Source organism: Nyctereutes procyonoides, unplaced genomic scaffold, assembly GCF_905146905.1.
Source record: "Nyctereutes procyonoides isolate TBG_1078 unplaced genomic scaffold, NYPRO_anot_genome, whole genome shotgun sequence".
In the NCBI taxonomy this organism is placed as follows: Eukaryota; Metazoa; Chordata; class Mammalia; order Carnivora; family Canidae; genus Nyctereutes; species Nyctereutes procyonoides.
The window spans coordinates 8,691,360-8,711,683 of NW_026575045.1; positions in this window are offsets into that span (position 1 = coordinate 8,691,360).

Sequence of the window (20,324 nt, forward strand, 5' to 3'; positions counted from 1 at the left end):
ACTTAACCGAATGCAATATTCTATTCTATCTGTGGAGATGCAATAGCTGTATAATATGGGCTTTTCCTAGAGAAACACTAGATTAATTCTTAACAGTTAATCCAATTATTTTTTTCCTCTAAATCTCCTGGATGTCTTCACATCTAGCCTATATAAATTCATTGCTCGTAATCCTATGCTTGTTTACTGTTGGTTAGAATGCTTCTCCACCACATTCTCATGTTTCCTTCCAAGTGGAAGAAGTCCATCATTATTGCCCTTCTTTCCCTTTTTTATCTGTTAAACTTACTTGAAGAGGAGTAACTTAATCCACCTGATGATTTGGCAAAGTGAAACCTGACTCAATTATCCCAGACTTCTCTCTCCACTGCTTCTTGAGAATGAACTTCCTATAGAAGAAAGTATGTTCTGCGGTGATCCTTGACACTATCATTTACAGGGGCAGCCCATCACATTGGAAAGCCTGTAGAGATCCAGCACTATTATAGGTTTTAAGTCTCCTTAATTCTTAAATTCATTATTATTAAGAAGGCCAATTCTTGCAGATTCAGCATATTATTTAGCATCAGCTTGTCAGTAATAAAGATGATGTTACATCTTCTATTGACCTTGGTTTTCTATTTTACCTTTTCTATTTTACCTTATGCCTTGGTTTTCTATTTTACTGAATTGATATCAACTTCCAATGCTAAAAGATAAAAATATCATTTTTTAAAAAAATGTTTATTTGAGAGAGAGGGAGTGTGTGTGTGAGCATACTGTGGGGGTTGAGGGGATACAGGAAGAGAGACAAGCAGAGTTCTTGCTAAGCAGAGCACCCAACTCAGGGCATGACCCCAAGGCCCAGATCACGACCTGAACCAAAATCAAGAGTCAGATGCCCAATCAACTGCATCACCCAGGTGTCTACAAAATGCCATTCTTCTATTGAACGTAATGGAGATGATTCTAAAGTTTACTACTCATTATGATCCATACCTAATTTTTGGTTTGAGGCAATTTTTAAATATTAAGAACAAATTCTCCCATTCATTGTTTACCAAGAAGTTGCTAAATTAATTCTGTTTCTAGTATTGTTGCTGTTAACTTAATATTAAATAATTTAATTCCTTAATTAGTTTAAAAGAATTATAAGTGGTCTTAAAATGTATAATAAGTTGTACTTTTCTCCTTTTTTAAAAAAAGATTTTATTCATTTATTTATTCATGAGAGACACAGAGAAATAGAGAGGCAGAGACATAGGCAGATGGAAAAGCAGGCTCCATGCAAGGATCCTGATGTGGGACTCAATCCTGGGACTCCAGGATCATACCTTGAGCTGAAGGCAGCCACTCAACCACTGAGCCACCCAGGTATCCCTACTTTTCTATTTTAACTATTTTTAAAATTATTCTTAAAGCATGGCACGTGGATAGCATATTTTGTGAAACTAGCATACATAAAAAATATTTCTATATCTTTCATGCTGAAAAATCTACTTCACTGGATATAAAATTTAAAATCACTTGAAGCTTCAGCTACCGTGTATTTGTGAAGGTAATATTTCAAAATGTTTATTATAACCCTGTTAGCATACATTGCAAAGAAGCTAATTGCTCATCAAAAGAGGAATGAGTAAGTAAAATACAATTATATCAAATTATTCAAAAATTATATAGACATTAAAAAGAAATAAGTAGATCCACATGCACTAATCAGTTATAACATATCTATTAAAACATGAGAGACTCCTAATTCTGGGAAGAATTCTGGTGGAAGGGGAGGTGGGCGGGGGGATGGGTTAATTGGGTGACTCCTAATTCTGGGAAGAATTCTGGTGGAAGGGGAGGTGGGCGGGGGGATGGGTTAATTGGGTGACAGGCACTGAGGGGGCACTTAATGAACAGGATGAGCACTGGGTGTTATACTATATATTGGCAAATCTACCTTCAATAAAAATTATATATATATATAAATATATATCATATACATACATATATAATATAAAACTGTTTAATTTCTTTTAAATATGTAATCATACATATGTGTGATTAATCAGTTAAAATATTCACATTTTAATTTTTCATTTTTAGTGAGTTTCATGGAAATTTTAGTATAACTCTTGAAAACTCTATACTCATTTGTACTTCAAATATATTTAGAATTAACCTGTCAACTTCTAACAAAAAAAAAATCCACTGTGATTTTGCAACTAGATAACACTAAATCTACAAATAGGAGAACTGATATTATAATAATATTGAAACTTCCAATCCATGTACATGGTATAATTCTGCATTTATTTAGTTTTATCTCAACACCATTTTGTAATTTTCCATGTACAGGTCTTTCACATATTTTGCCAAATTCATTTCTAGTTATTTCATTATTTTGATGCTACTCTAAATGAAATTGTTTTAATTTTATTTTCTAATTATTCATGTTTCAAGTTTAGATATATAATTGGTTTTTATATTTTGACTTTACATCTTGCAAACTTGCTAAAGACTTATTCTTTAATTCTGATATTTTCATAAATTCAAAATTTTCTATCTCAAGATCACATTGCCTGTAAATCTTCCTCTTTAATCTTCAGGGCTTTATTAGTTTTTTTCTGTTTGTTTTTTTCCTTAGCTGGAAACTAGTAAAAATTTTTGCCTTGTTCCTGATAAATTTGGGAAACAATCAGTTTTTAACAATTGCAAATAAGTTTGCTATATTTTCTAGATGCCATTTTATAAGTTAAGGACATTCTCTCCTATTAATGGTTTTCTGAGAGGCTTTATGATGAATAGATGTTGAATTTTTAAGATGGAATTGAACAGGTAGTTCTAATTCTAGTTTGTCAGCACAGTATTATTTTCCTTCTATCAGTTCAATATCTGTATTTCCTTTCTCCCAGAGCAAAATGAGCTCTTCTAAGAGCCCAATATACTTACTCATTCCCTTAATTTTACAAAAAAAAAATCTTACAGTAAATACAAAAAAACTGCAACTATTATACACATAGTATGAGCAATAGCAAAACTCACTAAGCAATGGCCAAAGATTATTTGCAGTTCTATACCTAGTTTAGGGTATATAGTTCAAGTCAAGTTCAAAATTTCTTTAGCTTAATTCTTTTTCTTCTCTACAGATATGCTGTCAATTTGCTGTAGTCAGTTTACTATAATTTATTTTTATGTACAGTTTGGTATATAACCAAGTCAATATAAAGTCATCTAATATTTCAAGATTTAGTGTTAAAAGTATATGTTTGTCTGTAGTTCTATGCCCAAGTATTTTTGAATTAACAGTAATGGAGAATCTATGAAGCCTTAAAAATATCCTATCGCCTCTGGTGGATAAATACAAATATCTCTTGTTACAAATTCAAGATGGCTGATTATTCTGGGTGTGTACACCAATAACAACAGCTTCTATTCTTACACTTGAAAAAAAATGGTGTGTTTTTTTTTCCTATTGAAGAAGGTATGCAAGCTAGTCCCCATTTAAACCATGTATATTTGAATTTGCATCTCTAGGCATAGATTTCCATAACTGGGGCCAGAGTAGATTTATTGATGTGGACATAATACAAAAGATCCATTTTTTGTTGGACAACTATGTTTTTCATATGTGTCTTTTGGATGCTGTGTAGTTCTACAAATAGCTCTGTGTTCTGTGGAGTTTTACAAATGCCAGAAAGTATCATTGTGGTATTCCTGATTTCCAAATGCATAAACAAACTTGTACCCAGATGCAGCAGCATTAAATGCTATTAACAAAGTTCTCTCTAATCTAAAAGGATAGTGGCAAATGTGTTTCTGAAGGGAATGGCTGGTTTTTAATCTGTAGTGGAAATAAATCTCTCACTAAAATTCGAGGGTACATTATCATGATACTGTGTAGGGAGCAATGAAAGTAGATGAGTTGGCAATCAAATTTCATGCTTCAGGGCTTGAACTGTTTTTATGGGGGTTATAATGGGATCTTTTGAAATAAGTGAAGGAATTTTTCTTGCTGGAAAAAGTCTAGAGTTATCTATGTAGATCATGGTCCAATCTGGAGTTTCAAACTTACAGTTAACAGCTATTCAAAAAGAGAATTTGACAAAGTTAATCTGACTCTTAGTTTCCCTCAAGTGACACAGAAGGCATGATATGAAACCTTTTTGGACACAAAAGGAGTCCATGAAATTATTCGACTGGCATTATTCCTCATCTCAGAGGGAACTGACATCTTACTCTTTCATGAACTTGTAACCAAAAGAAACATCTTTATTCACACAATAAGGCTCACCTTCTGCTCACCAGTTCCATAGATCACAGCTGTATGTAGAATTCATAAAGAGCAAGAAGGGAAAAAAAGGAGACAGTAAAGAACTTGTTATCTATATACCAAGAATCACTGTTGGTTCTGTCCCAGGAACAGCTAACTTTCTTTCCTTTAAGAAAAATACATACATTTTCTTATAGTTTTGTGGTCCCCTTAAATCACTTCCAATTGGAAATAAAAAAAAGATTACTCAAAAATATATTTTGGTTTTATTTGCTTCTATAGGTCTGTTATACTTTATTGTATTTGTATTATATATTTAACTTTATTATGAAATCACCTTACAAGATTGCTTTGGATTTTACTCCATTCTGATATCTAAACACCCAAAGTGCCCCTTTCTCCAAATAATATAAATAATAAATTTTTATTCTTAAGAGAGTAGGATCATTGGAGGGAAAAAGACTTTTCAGGAAGTACCTAACAGAAGATATGTGTAAGAGGAATTTTATGGAATGGTACATATGAAATGAATGGTAGTTTCCATTTTATAGCTCCTAGTATAGTAGGTATTCGGTGTATATTTTCTAGCTAATAATACAAATTTTTTAATCAATTTAACTTGTACCTAACAGTATGTTAAGTTGCACATTAGAGAAATTGAGAATTAACAATCAGTAAGCTATTTACCCAGAGTCACATTAAGGTAGTAATCCAAGCTACTTCCTAGTATACTGAAATTGATATTGTTCACTGAAGCATAGCATACAATACATCAACGTTAGGACGTTATCTGGCCATAGTAAGAAAGAGCTCATATCCGAGGTAAGTCATCCATACATCATTTTGTTTTTTTTCTGATTAATACATTAAAGCACCTAGAAAGCTGTTTGAAAAGAATAAGACCTATTTCAAGAATTTTCTAGTATTAATAACATAGATCCTGAGTTCATTAGTCTTACACTTTGAAAGTCACTTCATAATTCTGATAAATACATTTAAAAGAAACAATAAGTATATTTTTGTTAAAATTATAACTTATAAAAAATAATTTGTCTTGCTAAATTACAGAGAAGTTACTTGTGTTAAACTCCTCTACCAATTAGGAAATGATGTTTTCTATCACAAATTAATGGTAATGGAGGTAAACATCAAATATACTTACTTTTTCTTTTTTTTTTTTACTAGTGAAGTTTTTTATCTTCACCATACCATTGCATGCATTTAAAACTACACCTAAATCGGTACTTTTTAAAAGTCTGTCCAAAGTTATAAATAACTACTTTGAAAAAACTGCCATTCTGTATAATCCTCACTATGAGATGCCACATTTTATCAGGTGTGTTTTTTTTAAAGATACTAGCCCACGCATAACCTGACATGATTTTAGCATCTACTCTTGACATGTGCAAATGATAACATTAAAATGTCCTATCACATTGTCTGGAAAAGGTTGCTAGCATTTTATTTTCACTGTTCTCTTCCTTTTCTTCTTCCTCCTTCACCTTCTTTAAATATGCCAACTCCAGGATATTAATAAGGTAAGTATTTCTGAGCAAATGATGGTTAAATGCATTTGAAAGAATAACTACTGCTTACCTATTTTTCCATTAAATATGATATTCCCTGCACTGGCATTAAAAATCATTCACAAAGTAAACAAAAATTAAGAATGTACACAATTCTATGTAGAAATGATGATTCAGTTTTGGTAGGATGTATGTTACTCTGTAAGAAGCAAAAGAAAATAGTCACTAGGAATGCTTGTGAGAGGCAATAGAATTGCCTCTTTGTTTCATGTGGTCTCAGGGAACTTCTCGACACAGAGGCCCATGAGTTCCAGAGTTCAGTAATTTGGAAGCCAGTCCCTGGAGTAGCAGCTGTAAGAGTTGGGGTGCTAGATACCTTTAGGGAAAGCTAGGGGCTTGGTTTTAACGTTGGATTGAGTCAGAGGAGATGATTGTTTATCAGCTCTCTTAAACCCCTAAGCAGGCTTATTAGAAGCAGGAACTTCAAGCAGAAGTGAGCAAGTACAAGGAGAATTACTCCCAGACAGCAAATGGGAAGTGGGAATTTTTGCCTATTCTTCTTATCCAGGGTCAGAGTGGGTAGGGGGTAGGATGACTACATGTATTCCAGATATTGGCTACTGTAGTGCAGTGGTATGTGTAGTAGTGGAGTGGTATCACATTGTTTTAACTTTCACTTATTTGATGAGATATGATGTCGCAAATCTCATATGCTCACTTAAACTCAATCTTTTCTTTGGCAAGGTATCTATTAAGTTCTTTGGCCCATTTTTAATTGGGTCATTTGTTTTCTTATCACTGAGTTTAAGCATTCTTTTTTTTGCCGATTTCTTTTTTTTTTTATAAATTAATTTTTATTGGTGTTCAATTTACCAACATACAGAATAACACCCAGTGCTCATCCCGTCAAGTGTCCCCCTCAGTGCCCGTCACCCATTCACCCCCACCCCCCGCCCTCCTCCCCCTCCACCACCCCTAGTTCATTTCCCAGAGTTAGAAGTCTCTATGTTCTGTCTCCCTTTCTGATATTTCTCACACATTTCTTCTCCCTTCCCTTATATTCCCTTTCACTATTATTCATATTCCCCAAATGAATGAGAACATACACTGTTTGTCCTTCTCCGATTGACTTACTTCACTCAGCATAATACCCTCCAGTTCCATCCACGTTGAAGCAAATGGTGGGTATTTGTCGTTTCTAATGGCTGAGGAATATTCCATTGTATACATAGACCACAGCTTCTTTATCCATTCATCTTTTGATGGACACCGAGGCTCCCTCCACAGTTTGGCTATTGTGGACATGGCTGCTAGAAACATCGGGGTGCAGGTGTCCCGGCGTTTCATTGCATCTGAATCTTTGGGGTAAATCCCTAACAGTGCAATTGCTGGGTCGTAGGGCAGGTCTATTTTTAATTCTTTGAGGAACCTCCACACAGTTTTCCAGAGTGGCTGCACCAGTTCACATTCCCACCAACAGTGTAAGAGGGTTCCCTTTTCTCCACATCCTCTCCAACATTTGTTGTTTCCTGCCTTGTTAATTTTCCCCATTCTCACTGGTGTGAGGTGGGATCTCATTGTGGTTTTGAACTGTATTTCCCTAATGGCAAGTGATGCAGAGCATTTTCTCATGTGCATGTTGGCCATGTCTATGTCTTCCTCTGTGAGATTTCTCTTCATGTCTTTTGCCCATTTCATGATTGTATTGTTTGTTTCTTTGCTGTTGAGTTTAATAAGTTCTTTATAGATTTTAGAAACTAGCCCTTTATCTGATATGTTATCTGCAAATTTCTTCTCCCATTCTGTAGGTTGTCTTTGAGTTTTGTTGACTGTATCCTATTCTGTGCAAAAGCTTCTTATCTTGATGAAGTCCCAATAGCTCATTTTTGCTTTTGTTTCTTTTGCTTTTGTGGATGTATCTTGCAAGAAGTTATTGTCTCACATTTATATTTTTCATCCATTTTGAGTTTATCTTTGTGTATGGTGCAAGAGAGTGGTCTAGTTTCATTCTTCTGCATGTGGATGTCCAATTTTCCCAGCACCATTTATTGAAGAGACTGTCTTTCTTCCAGTGGATCGTCTTTCCTCCTTTATCGAATATTAGTTGACCATAAAGTTCAGGGTCCACTTCTGGGTTCTCTATTCTGTTCCATTGATCTATGTGTCTGTTTTTGTGCCAGTACCACACTGTCTTGATGACCACAGCTTTGTAGTACAACCTGAAATCTGGCATTGTAATGCCCCCAGATATGGTTTTCTTTCTTTAAAATTCCCCTGGCTGTTAGGCGTCTTTTCTGGCTGCACACAAATCTTAAAATAATTTGTTCTAAGTCTCTGAAGAAAGTCCATGGTATTTTGATAGGGATTGCATTATACGTGTAAATTGCCCTGGGTAACATTGACATTTTCACAATATTAATTCTGCCAATCCATGAGCATGGAATATTTTTCCATCTCTTTGTGTCTTCCTCAATTTCTTTCAGAAGTGTTCTGTAGTTTTTAGGGTATATTTTGAGAACCATTTGAATGGTAAATGGTTCTCCAACCTTTTATTTTCAGGTTGTAGGTGTGCTTTTGTCTAAAATGAGTCTCTTGTAGACAGCAAATAGATGGGTCCTGCTTTTTTATCCAGTCTGAAACCCTGTGCCTTTTGATGGGGTCATTAAGCCCGTTCACGTTCAGAGTTACTATTGACAGATATGAGTTTAGTGTCATCATGATATCTATTTAGTCCTTGTTTTTGTGGATTGTTCCACTGAACTTCTTCTTAAAGGGGAATTTTAAGAGTCCCCCTTAAAATTTCTTGCAGAGCTGGTTTGGAGGTCACATATTCTTTCAGTTCCTGCCTGTCTTGGAAGCTCTTTATCTCTCCTTCCATTTTGAATGAGAGCCTTGCTGGATAGAGTATTCTTGGTTGCATGTTCTTCTCATTTAGGACCCTGAATATATCCTGCCAGCCCTTTCTGGCCTGCCACGTCTCTGTGGAGAGGTCTGCTGTTACCCTAATATTCCTCCCCATGAAAGTCAGGGACTTCTTGTCTCTTGCTGCTTTAAGGATCTTCTCTTTATCTTTGGAATTTGCAAGCTTCACTATTAGATGTCGAGGTGTTGAACGGTTTTTATTGATTTTAGGGGGGGATCTCTCTATTTCCTGGATCTGAATGCCTGTTTCCCTTCCCAGATTGGGAAAGTTTTCAGCTAGGGTTTGTTCAAATACATATTCTGGCCCTCTGTCCCTTTCGGCACCCTCGGGAACCCCAATTAAACGTAGGTTTTTCTTCCTTAGGCTGTCATTTATTTCCTTTAATCTGTCTTCATGGTCCCTTAATTGTCTGTCTCTTTTTTCCTCAGTTTCCCTCTTTGCCATTAACTTGTCTTCTATGTCACTCACTCGTTCTTCCACCTCGTTAACCCTCGTCGTTAGGACTTCTAGTTTGGATTGCATCTCATTCAATTGATTTTTAATTTCTGCCTGATTGGATCTAAATTCTGCAGTCATGAAGTCTCGTGAGGCCTTAATGCTTTTTTCTAGAGCCACCAGTAGCTGTAGAATAGTGCTTCTGAATTGGCTTTCTGACATTGAAGTGTAATCCAGATTTTGTAACTCTGTGGGAGAGAGGGCTGTTTCTGATTCTTTCTTTTGAGGTGAGGTTTTCCTTCTAGTCATTTTGCTCAGTGCAGAGTGGCCAAAAACAAGTTGTATTGGAACACGGGGGAGTATCACTGGTCCGTCCAGCTGGTCTTCTGGGGGAGGGGCCTGCTGTGCTGATTTTCAGGTGTTAGCACTTGGGGGAGCTGCTCTGCCCCTGCCTGCTGCAGGGCTCAGCGGGGGTTGTTTACCCCGTGGGGCCCCAGGAGGAACAGCCGCAGTTGCTATGGCAACTCTGGAAGCCTGGATTCAGCCTCCGCAGGAACTACGGGGCTCGGGCTCTCGGTTCTCCGTCCGCAGGGCCTGGAGGCTCCGGGGCGGGGCCGCTGATCTGCTCAGCTCGGGGCAGGAGCGTCCTCGCTGTCCTGGGCCCTCCCGGCCTCTGCCTGTCCCGGGGGAGGCCGGATCCTGGGCTGTGTCCCGGCGCCCTGTGCTCCGGGGCCTGCGCTGGTGGATTCGCGCTCCCGCCCCGCAGCCCCCTCCGCGGAGCCGCCGCCCGAGCCCCTCCGAGCTGCTCCGGTCCCCGCCGTGCGCGCTGCAGCCCTTAGGGAGCTCGGCGCACTCTCCCGGGGCGCAGGTGTCTGTTAGTGTCCCCGGGAGCCCGAGGGCATCCCCGCCCTCCTGGGTCCTGCTCCAACTCCCTGCGAGCCCCTTTCCGCCCGCCCGGGAAGGTTGGTGCAGCTCCTGCTCCTCCGGGACGGGGCTCTCCTGTCCTGGGGACACTCGCCCCGGCCTCAGCCCGGCTCCTCGCGGGGCCCCTCCCCCTCGGAGGCCTTTTGTTCCTTTATTTCTTTTTCCCCGTCTTCCTACCTTGATAGAAGCGCGGACTCTTCTCACTGTAGCATTCCAGCTGGTCTCTCTTTACATCTCAGGCCGAATTCGTAGATTTTCAGGATGGTTTGAAGGTTATCTAGGTAATTTGGTGGGGACAGGTGGTTTGGGGACCCTACTCTTCAGCCATCTTGCCCCTCCTCCTACTCCGAGTTTAAGCATTCTTTATATATTTTGAATAATAGTTCTTTTTCACATGTATTCTCAAATATTTTTTCTAAGTCAGTGGCTTGTCTTCTTATTCTCCTGATAATACCTTTTGAAGGGTAAACATTTTTAATTTTAATAAAGTCTACTTTATTATTTCTTTCATGGATCATGTCTCTGGTATTGCAATTAAAAAGGCATCATCATACCCAAGGTCATATAGATTTTCTCCTGTGTTCTCTAAGAGTTTTTAAAGTATTATGTTTTACATTTAGGTATGTGGTCCATTTGGAGTTAATTTTTGTGAACAATGGAAGGTTTCTGTGTAAATTATTTTTTTTCTTTTACTTTTTCTTTTTCTTTTTTTTTTTCTGTTGCATTGATACACTGTTTCCAATTATTTAGCAAATACCATATACTCTTGATTACTGTAGCTCTATAGTAAGTTTTGAAGTTGGGTAGCATCAGTCCTCCAAGTCTGTTCTCCTTCAATAATATGTTGCCTATTCTGGGTCTCTTGCCTCATATAAACTTTAGAATCAGTTTTTTCATATCCAAAAAATAACTTTCTGGGGTTTGATTGGTATCGCGTTAAATCCACAGAACAAAAAAGAATTGACACTGACAATGGTGTCTTCCTTATCCATGAACATTGCATATCTTTCAATTTGCTTATTTTTTCTTTGATTTGGTTCATTTATAATTTTCCTTATATAAATATGTACATATTTTGAAAGATTCATACCTATTTCATGTTTTTGAGCACCAGTGTACATAGTAACAGCATGTACTGTTAGTTTCAAAATCCTCTTGTTTGATGTTATTCATATAGGAAAATAACTGGTATACTTTTTTTTTCCTTCTCTTGCCTTACTGCATGAACAAAGACTTCCAGAACAATATTAAAAGGAGAGGTAAAGGGGTACATTCTTGTCCTGTATCTTACCTTAGTGGAAAAGCTTTGAGTTTCTCACCATTAAGTATGATGTTAACTGCTGGATTTTTATATATAATCTCTATCAGGTTTAGAGAGTTCCTCTCCATTCCTGAGAGCTTTTATTACAAATGGCTATGGCTATTGAAGTTTTTGTCAAATGCTTTTTCTGCATCTATTGATATAATCATAAGATTTTTATTTTTAATTCTATTGGTATGATAAATTACTTTAATTGGTTTTCCAGTATTGAACTAGTTTTGTATACCTGGGATAAATTTCACTTGGTGATATACAATTTTTTTATGTTCTATTAGATTCAATCTGCTTATATTTTTTTGAGGACTTTTCACACGCGTATTAAAAAATATAGCAAGATCAATAGCTGCAGGGGAGGCTGGCAGGCTGAAAACTCATATAGAAATAAAAACTGTGACATTGGGGTAGAATTTCTTCCCTGGGATATATTAGTTTTTACTTTTAAGGCCTACAGCTGATTAGATGAGACCCCTCCACATTAAAACAGTAATCTCTTTTACTTAAAGTTAACTGGTCTTACATGTTTATGGCATCTACAAAATACCTTCATATCAATTTAAATTTGGAGATAAAAATGAAAAATTAATAGAAATTGTGGAAGATAAAGTTAGAAAATTCTCCCAGAAAGATAAACAAAAAACAGATATAATATAAAGCAGGAAATGACAGTTAAGAAAATTACATATCGATAAAAAAGAAAAATGTATAAAATTGATCAGAAAAATGGAGAGGGGAATATAATAACAGTAAATAATAATTCAACTTCTGTTTTTTTGCCTAGAGACACAGAACGCTGGAAAGACACTTGCTTATAAACTAACAGCAAGAAGAAAACTGGACAGAGTGCAAAGAGACAGCTTCTATTTAATTCATCAGAAAACTGAGTTCACAGGGCAACCAACCTGAAATGGGGAGGTGAACCATGAGAAGCACCTAAAGGGAAAAACAGGCATTTGCTTATTTGGAACACAACACTCTGGATTAAATACCCAAGGATCTCATGATTCAAATTACAAACCTAACCGCTTTGTTATCAATGCAGTAGCCTGGAGACTATAATCTGTCTGTTGACTAGTTGTTTTACCCTCTCCTGCTAAAAAACCTATAATCTGCTGCCTACATATTGTACAGATTGGTGTATGTATTAATAATTAAGCTGCTTTGTAACAGAATTCCAATTATTCTGTTTCCAGGCTCACTTTTACATTTAATTCCGCTGATACCTAATACTGACAATTTTGAGATTCTTGTGGATAGAGAGTAAGTGGATTCTGAAAATTTTGATATGTTCTAGACCTTGAGGGTGATCTATGTACTACATAATTTTGTTCTTATCTATATGTCTATGTCCTTATTTTATTTACTTAGTATTTATTTTTTTTATTTTTAAATATTTTATTTATTTATCCACGAGAGACACACACATAGAGGCGGAGACATAGGCAGAAGGAGAAGCAGGCTCCATGTAGGGAATAGGATGTGGGACTTGATCCCGGGTCTCCAGGATCATGCCCTGGGCTGAAGGCAGACAGACACTCAACCACTGAGCCACCCAGGTGCCCCTGTCCTTATTTTTTTTAACATTACTTTTATTTTTTTTAAATCAAGAGCACAAAATGAGCTAACTGTGACTTTAGCCATGTATTCATTACATGTTGCCTTCTAAAGCAATGCATAGCAGCATATTTTTAAATTAATATCAAAAGCGAAAAAACCTGATACATTAAACAGAAACACTAATGCAAACTCATGTGCATGAAAGAATACATCAAAAATAGTCTCTTGGATTTGCATTTCTCTAATCCTCAGTATTTTAATCTCAAATAAATATGTTTATCTAAGTTAATGGTTCTCAATTTTTTAACTGAATTTCTGCAATCTATGAAGCAAAGTAAACATAGCATCAGGAATGGTAAAACTTTACTCCAAAGTGAGTAGTATAACAAATTTTAGAATTATTCTATACTCTATCAATATTTGTTGCAACCTGAAATTACATTATTTCCACATTTTTCTAATATAATTGGTTTTCTATGATACTATTTTTATGTCATTGTATTGTTTCTAGCTGCTAATATTCCAAAACATAAGATCAGTGCAAGTACTTGATTCAGAGTTTATAACAATACATATGAGACAGTGAAACATTGAATGATTTTATTGAACTGCCCTCTTGAGCTTGTGTTTTTAGTCTATCTAGAAGAACTTTGAGAATTTTGATATGGTGATTATTTCTCCTATAATGATAAACATTCTGTAGCAGTTTATCATTAGAGGAAGAAAGATAGCAAAAGAGAGAAATTAAGTGAGAGAGAAAAATTGTGTTAGATAAAAATATGATGAAAAATTGGTCAAAAACATGAAAATCCAACTGCCATCGATTAATAGTTTAACATTAGACCAACACAGAGATGCAATAAATTTGTATTTTAAAGAAAATGCTTTGTTGTAAAACAATGGCCTAATTGTTTAATAATTATCATGGGCATGTAGGAATGAAGGTCAGACAGATTCGAACTGCCAGGTTATCAGATTTCATTTGATGTTTGTTTGCCAAAGCTTTCTCTTATCTCTAGGGAACCCTGAAACCTACATAGGAGACATTTGTTAGAATGAACACACTTCATTGAAATAGAAGAACCAAATTCCTGAAATTTCAATGGTCAATAGTGCGTTCCCTCAACCAGTAATTTCAAACTGCAATATTTTATTTGTATAATGATAAAGAATACTAAACTGAAAGCCAATAAATAATAAAAACATGAAATGCACTTTTGCATTGAGTAAAATAGTTGAGAATTTCCAAACCCTTGACATTTTTATTTTAGAATAGACTGTTTTTTTGAGGTCCGTTGCCTCCTGCTAATTCACCTTCCTTTTACACACACACACACACACACACACATATGCATATAAACATACATATACTGTGCTTAATCATTTGTATTGGAAGAATTTGTAGGACAAGAAGTCATTTTCTCTCCATTAAAAAAAGTTTATGTACTCTTAATTACACATAATTTCCATTATAGTGCTAATTTAGTGAGCAATGAGAGGTTCAGTGTCCTTGAATAGACATGTTATCAGAGAAAACACAGGAACAGCAATAGGAGACAATCCAAACTTTCATTTATTTTGAAGATATGACATGAATCAGTCATTTTCTTCAAAATTATTTTGTATTCTAAATCCATGTTTGGAAGCTATGCATACTAACAGTGATTTTAAACCATGGGTTTAAACAGAACTGTAAGGATCAGCCAGGATGATCACTTGCCATTCTGAATCTTTGACATTTGTTCCTTGATTGAATCCACAAGGGCTAATATAAATACTTCCTTTTATTTACAACTTTCCTAAAATCCTTGCCAAAAGGAATACCTCTCCTCACAGCTTTACAAGACAGTTTCTAAGTATTCACTGTTCTTATGAATCTTTCTGAAATTCCAACATTCAAAACATGTGAAATAACTAAATATAAAAAGTATGACGTATCCAAATATTTTACATGATTTAGGCAAATGAAATGATGCAGTTTTTAACATAGCAATAGAAATTGACATTAAATAAATGGAAGTCATTTTTTAAGGTATGCTGCAGATCTTTTGTAAAATTAATATAATTTCCTCAGCACAGAGTACTCTTCACATGGATATAGCACTTTGCAGAGTAACTCAAATGTAATACATTCTGACTAAATATTAATTAACTTATGGAACATGGGACATTTGAAATTTAATTACTTAAATATTGGACTTTGACTACATTTCCATAATATATAATGAATCAATTAGAAGGAAGAGGTTTGAATTATTTCATAAAAACTTGCCAAAACATCTCTCAAACATATATATTGAAATCTCTGCTCTAAATTCATATTCAGAATTTTAACTAATTAAATATTTGTGCTTATATGATAAAATATCTTGTAATTTAGATAATCCATGACTACTGTAACCTCTTTTGCCAATAAATGATTGAAAAAAATATTTTTAATGCCAAATAGCTTTTATAAATGTCACACTTTCAGCTCTATAATAATCTATAGAAAAAAACAAATAAAATTTATTGATCACACTAAAAAATAAAGGGAATAGTTTCGATTATAGAATGCACATTATCTCCTAAAGATTTTATTACAGAAATCTTAATATATATTTTATATAAGGAAAATATTGTTTTAATTAATTTAGTTTAAATGAGACACACTGTATTTAGACACATTCTGCAGACTATGTAATTTTCAGGTTGAATTCTAGTTTTCCTAGAATCTCTTGAGAAGAAAAGTTTTGTGTCATGATTGGGAAATGCTTTAGCATGCCACATATTGACTTCACTCTTGGGGCCTAATTTAACGGAAGTGGTAGAGGCATAATCAACATTTTTTTGTACTCCATGTTACAACTTGTTCTTTTCTTAATTGTGATTATTTTAATACCAAAGGGATTGTTCATTTGGTCTTTAATTTGATATTCATATATTGAAGACCAGAAGGGCAAACACTGCTCTTGTTTCAATTCAGCTCTTCCTGATTTCTGAAATAAAGAATACCCATAATTATACTCTTTCTTTTGTAGTCAAGATGATATTCTAAAGAAAACTAATTTTAAAAATTACTTGGTTAATTACTTAAAATAAAACAATATATATTGAGACAATTAACTGCATCTACTAGCAACATGCTTGTAAATATCTCCTGGTTTGATCACTATTTCTATGGAGAGAAACACAAAGCCGGATAGGTGAAAATGGAAAAGACAGACAATACCAAGTGTTGATAAAGACACAGACCACTTTTAATATTGATGAAATTGTGAATGTATGCATCTGTTTTAGAGTCTTTTTAAAGTAAAAGATGGAAATGTACATATTTTATTCAACATTTCCATATAAGGAGCTTTCCAAAATAAGCATGGATAAGCTTCACAGAGGACAAATATAAGAATTCAGAGTAGCACTATTTTTAATATTCCCAAAATGGAAAATTAATATTGATATAAAATTAATACACAATTTGTATATATTCATTCAATGGAACCCTACACAGCAGTGAAAATAAATTACAACTACTATAATGACAACTACACACAACAACCTAAATAAATCACAAAAATATTGAGTGAAAGAAACAAGACCCTCAGAAGTACATACCATATTATTCCAATTGTATAAAATTAAAAACCAGACTAGGCTGCTCTATGAAGTTAGAAGTAAGGAAAATTGTTGCAGTTAGGTTAATTAGTAACTGGAAAGGAGGATGAAGCTTAAAAGGAATTTTATTTCTTGCCTGGATTCTGGTTCCCCAGGTGCCCTCAGTGTATGATAATATATCTAACTGTATAATTGTTATCTATACGTTTTACATATATTATACACTAGTGAATTTTTTATATAAAAAAGGACATTTATTTTTATGTTTTTAAAGATGTTATTATTTATTCATAAGAGACACACAGAGAGAGGCAGAGGCAGAAGCAGGCTCCATGCAGGGAGCCTGATGTGGGACTCGACCCCAAGACTCCAGGATCACACCCTGAGCCGAAGGCAGATACTCAACCGCTGAACCACCCAGGCATCCCAAATCCCCTTCTCCTTAAGTGTCGGTTTCTATATGTTTACCTTTATGACCATACACTGTCTTGATTTACATAGATATATAATTCATTTTGAAATTGTGAGCTGTAAACCCTTCAACTTTGTTCTTTTTCAAAATTGTTTTGACTATGCTAGGTATTTTGAATTTTTACTTATTTGATTTATTTATTTGAATTTTTACTTATTTGATTTATTTACTTGAGAGAGAGAGAGAGAGAGAGAGAGAGAGAGAAAACAAGTGAAGGGGAGGGCCAGAGGGAGAGGGAGAAGCAGGCTCCCCACTGAGCAGGGAGCCTGATGCTAATCTCCATCCCAGGAAAGAAAGAAAGAAGAACAAAAGAAAAAAAATAGGGAACATTTTATTACAAATGCAAAAACAAAAATGCAACATTAAAAATAATCATTGGAATAAAGAAACTAGAAACTTGGGATTTAGTTGGAGCTCTACTTATAGAACTTAGATAGTACTTACATGTCTTAACTATTTTTTTATTCATTAGTTCAACATATATTTATCAAATGCATACTACGTGCTAAGCATGTCTAGGTTTGAGAAATTAAAGTAGGATTATTATCTATTTGCTTTTTAATAGATGCGCAGACATGGAAATGAATAATTAAATGCAGTGGGATAACATTGAAAGATATGCAGAACGATCCACGAGGATATACATGAGAGTATAATAATGAGGTGAAGGCCGAAGTCCAGTTGTTATTCTTTACTTCTTCTAGAGCACTTGTCTCATTGTATTTTAACTCACGCTAAGCATCTAAAGGACGGGCTACTTGAAATATCCTTAGAGAAGTGTTTGATCCTATTTCTACTACATTCAGTGATTGTTCATGCTGCTTTCCAAATATTATTGATTTATAGCCTTGGTGAGATTATAGATTTTGCTTTGAAAAGATTGAATAGCTTGATTATTCTCATAAAGTTCACAAATGAACAGAATATCCCCAAATTCATTTTAGAATTATGTGCTAAAATAAATAAATAAAATATTGGTTTTGCAAATATTAAGTGAAGAAGTGATAACTTTTTTGAAGGTTTATTCATTTTGAGAGAGAGAGAGCGAGAGTGAGAGAGAGAGAGAGAGAGAATGAGTGGGGGGAGGGGCAGAAAGAAAGGAGAAGAAAATGTCAAGCCGACTCTTTGCTGAGCACAGAGCCCCACGAAAAGCTAAATCTCACAACCCCTCAGATCACGACCTGAGCTGAAGCCAAGAGTCAGACTCTCAACCTACTGAGCCACCCAGGAGCCCGAAATGACAATTTCTAATAAAAAGTTTCAGCTAAAATCCAACCTATGTGTTGTATGCACGTATATGTACATGCAACTGTTTATTTTTTTATTTATGCTGCCTCCTTTAAATAAATTTTTATTAACTAACACAATTATTTTCAAACACTTGTCTCTAAATTCCAAACTAGGATAAAATGTCTATCTGATTTCTGAGATACACTCAGGGATCAGTCCACTGTCTTTAAAATTGCTATTCATTGGCTGTCTTTTCTGTTTCCAATCCATCAAATACAGTATTTGTATCTGACCAGTGTCTGTCAGCAAATAACTCAGTACAACGAGAATGAGAAGCTACAGTAGTGAATGTGCCCTTCAAACAAGATTTCAAGAGTCTCTTTTTTTTTTTAGTGCTCTTTATTCTTTGCCTTCTTCCTCTCTGTGATCTCCCATTCCTATTCCTTTCTTACAATATTGAGACATACACAGCACATCATTTCAAGAATGGAGAATTTAGTCATGTACCATGTTTGCACATAGCTTTAATGTGATTGTCTATGATTCCGTAGGCAAACATAAGAACACTGAATTGCACACAAAGTCTGTAGTCATATCATCTGTGGCTACAGATGGAAAACAGCCTGCACAAACAGGAGGTATTGCTAACCAGTGGATTTCCAGTTTCAATATGTTTGAGCAAATCTTTGGGTAACAAACACAAAGACATTAGCAACTGGGCAATGTTGAAGAAGTGTCAGGAAAAAGCACTGTCAAGCCCAATCTTAAATATTTTTCATAAAATCCAAGAATTATTTGAAGAATCTTAGTATATCTCAGCCACCTGTCTATGTACTTAGCTTCTTTCCTTAATTACCACTGTAGCAGTATATATGTGACCAATCATCCTTCCTTTTTTTTTTTTGAGATCGCATTACCTGTGCGATGACCAGTAATTCAAAGAAACAATATATAATCTAAACCAAGCGAATGTTCTTAACCACTAGAAAATTTAGAATCAGTAAACATTACAGTTTATGTCTTTTTTAAAAAGATTCTATTTATTCATTCATTCATGAGAGACACAGAGAGAGAGGCAGAGACACAGGCAGAGGGAGAAGCAGGCTCCATGCAGGGAGCCCGATGTGGGACTCGATCCTGTGACCGCAGGATCACACCCTGAGCTAAAGGCAGGCACTAAACCACTGAGCCACCAGGCATCCCCCATGTTTATGTCTGTTCTTATATCTTGTTTGCCTTTCTTTTCTTAAAAAATAAAAAAAAATTAGCTCTTGCACAATCAAGGCCATGATCAGCAATACAGGAAAGGAAAAATTCTCCTTTCTTCACCATTTCTCACCTAAGTGACCACAGTGACCCCTGATGCTCTTTGATAATGAATCTACTCAACTGTGGCCTGCTACCTACCTTAGCTGCTGCACACACACAGCCTTTCCATTTCTGAGGTGTTCCTGTCCTCCCCAGAGCCCGTGACACACTCAAAAGGACACCCAGTTTCAACTCTCATCTTCAGGACCACTTCCTCCCTCAGCCACGCAGTCAACAGGCAGGGGACATCTGTACTGGGGTATGAAGTTTGCCCCCTCAGATTAAAATGCTCTGGCTGCTGGCAAAATTAGAAAACCAGCTTCAAGGATAAAATCGTTTTATTTTATTTAATGCTACCAGTAGGGAAATTAAAAAAATTAATATCAACACCCAACAAGCAGGCATGCTCCATCAGATTTCAGAAGTCACCCCCCTTCCTTACAGGACACAGATAGCACTTTACCTCTGAAAAACATTTCTGACGATGACCCGAATATCAAAATTAGGCAACAGCCAGAAAGCATTTCCTTTCTTTTAACGTTTTTTTGTCAGTTACCCTCCCTGAGTCTTTTCATTTATCCTGGCAGAGGTTTGTCTCTTTGCCTTTAAAAGTTAAATCCACCTTCATCGCACAATGTAGAAAGAAGTGAAATTAAACTGCAGTGTGTTCCAGAGGAGAAAATCTACTTTATTCATCTCCCAGCCCTACTTTAACTTACACTGACCTAATTACAGCCCACACCAGGAGAAAGAGTTGAAGGAGCGCTTCTGCCACCTAGTGGCCAGTGCCCCGCACT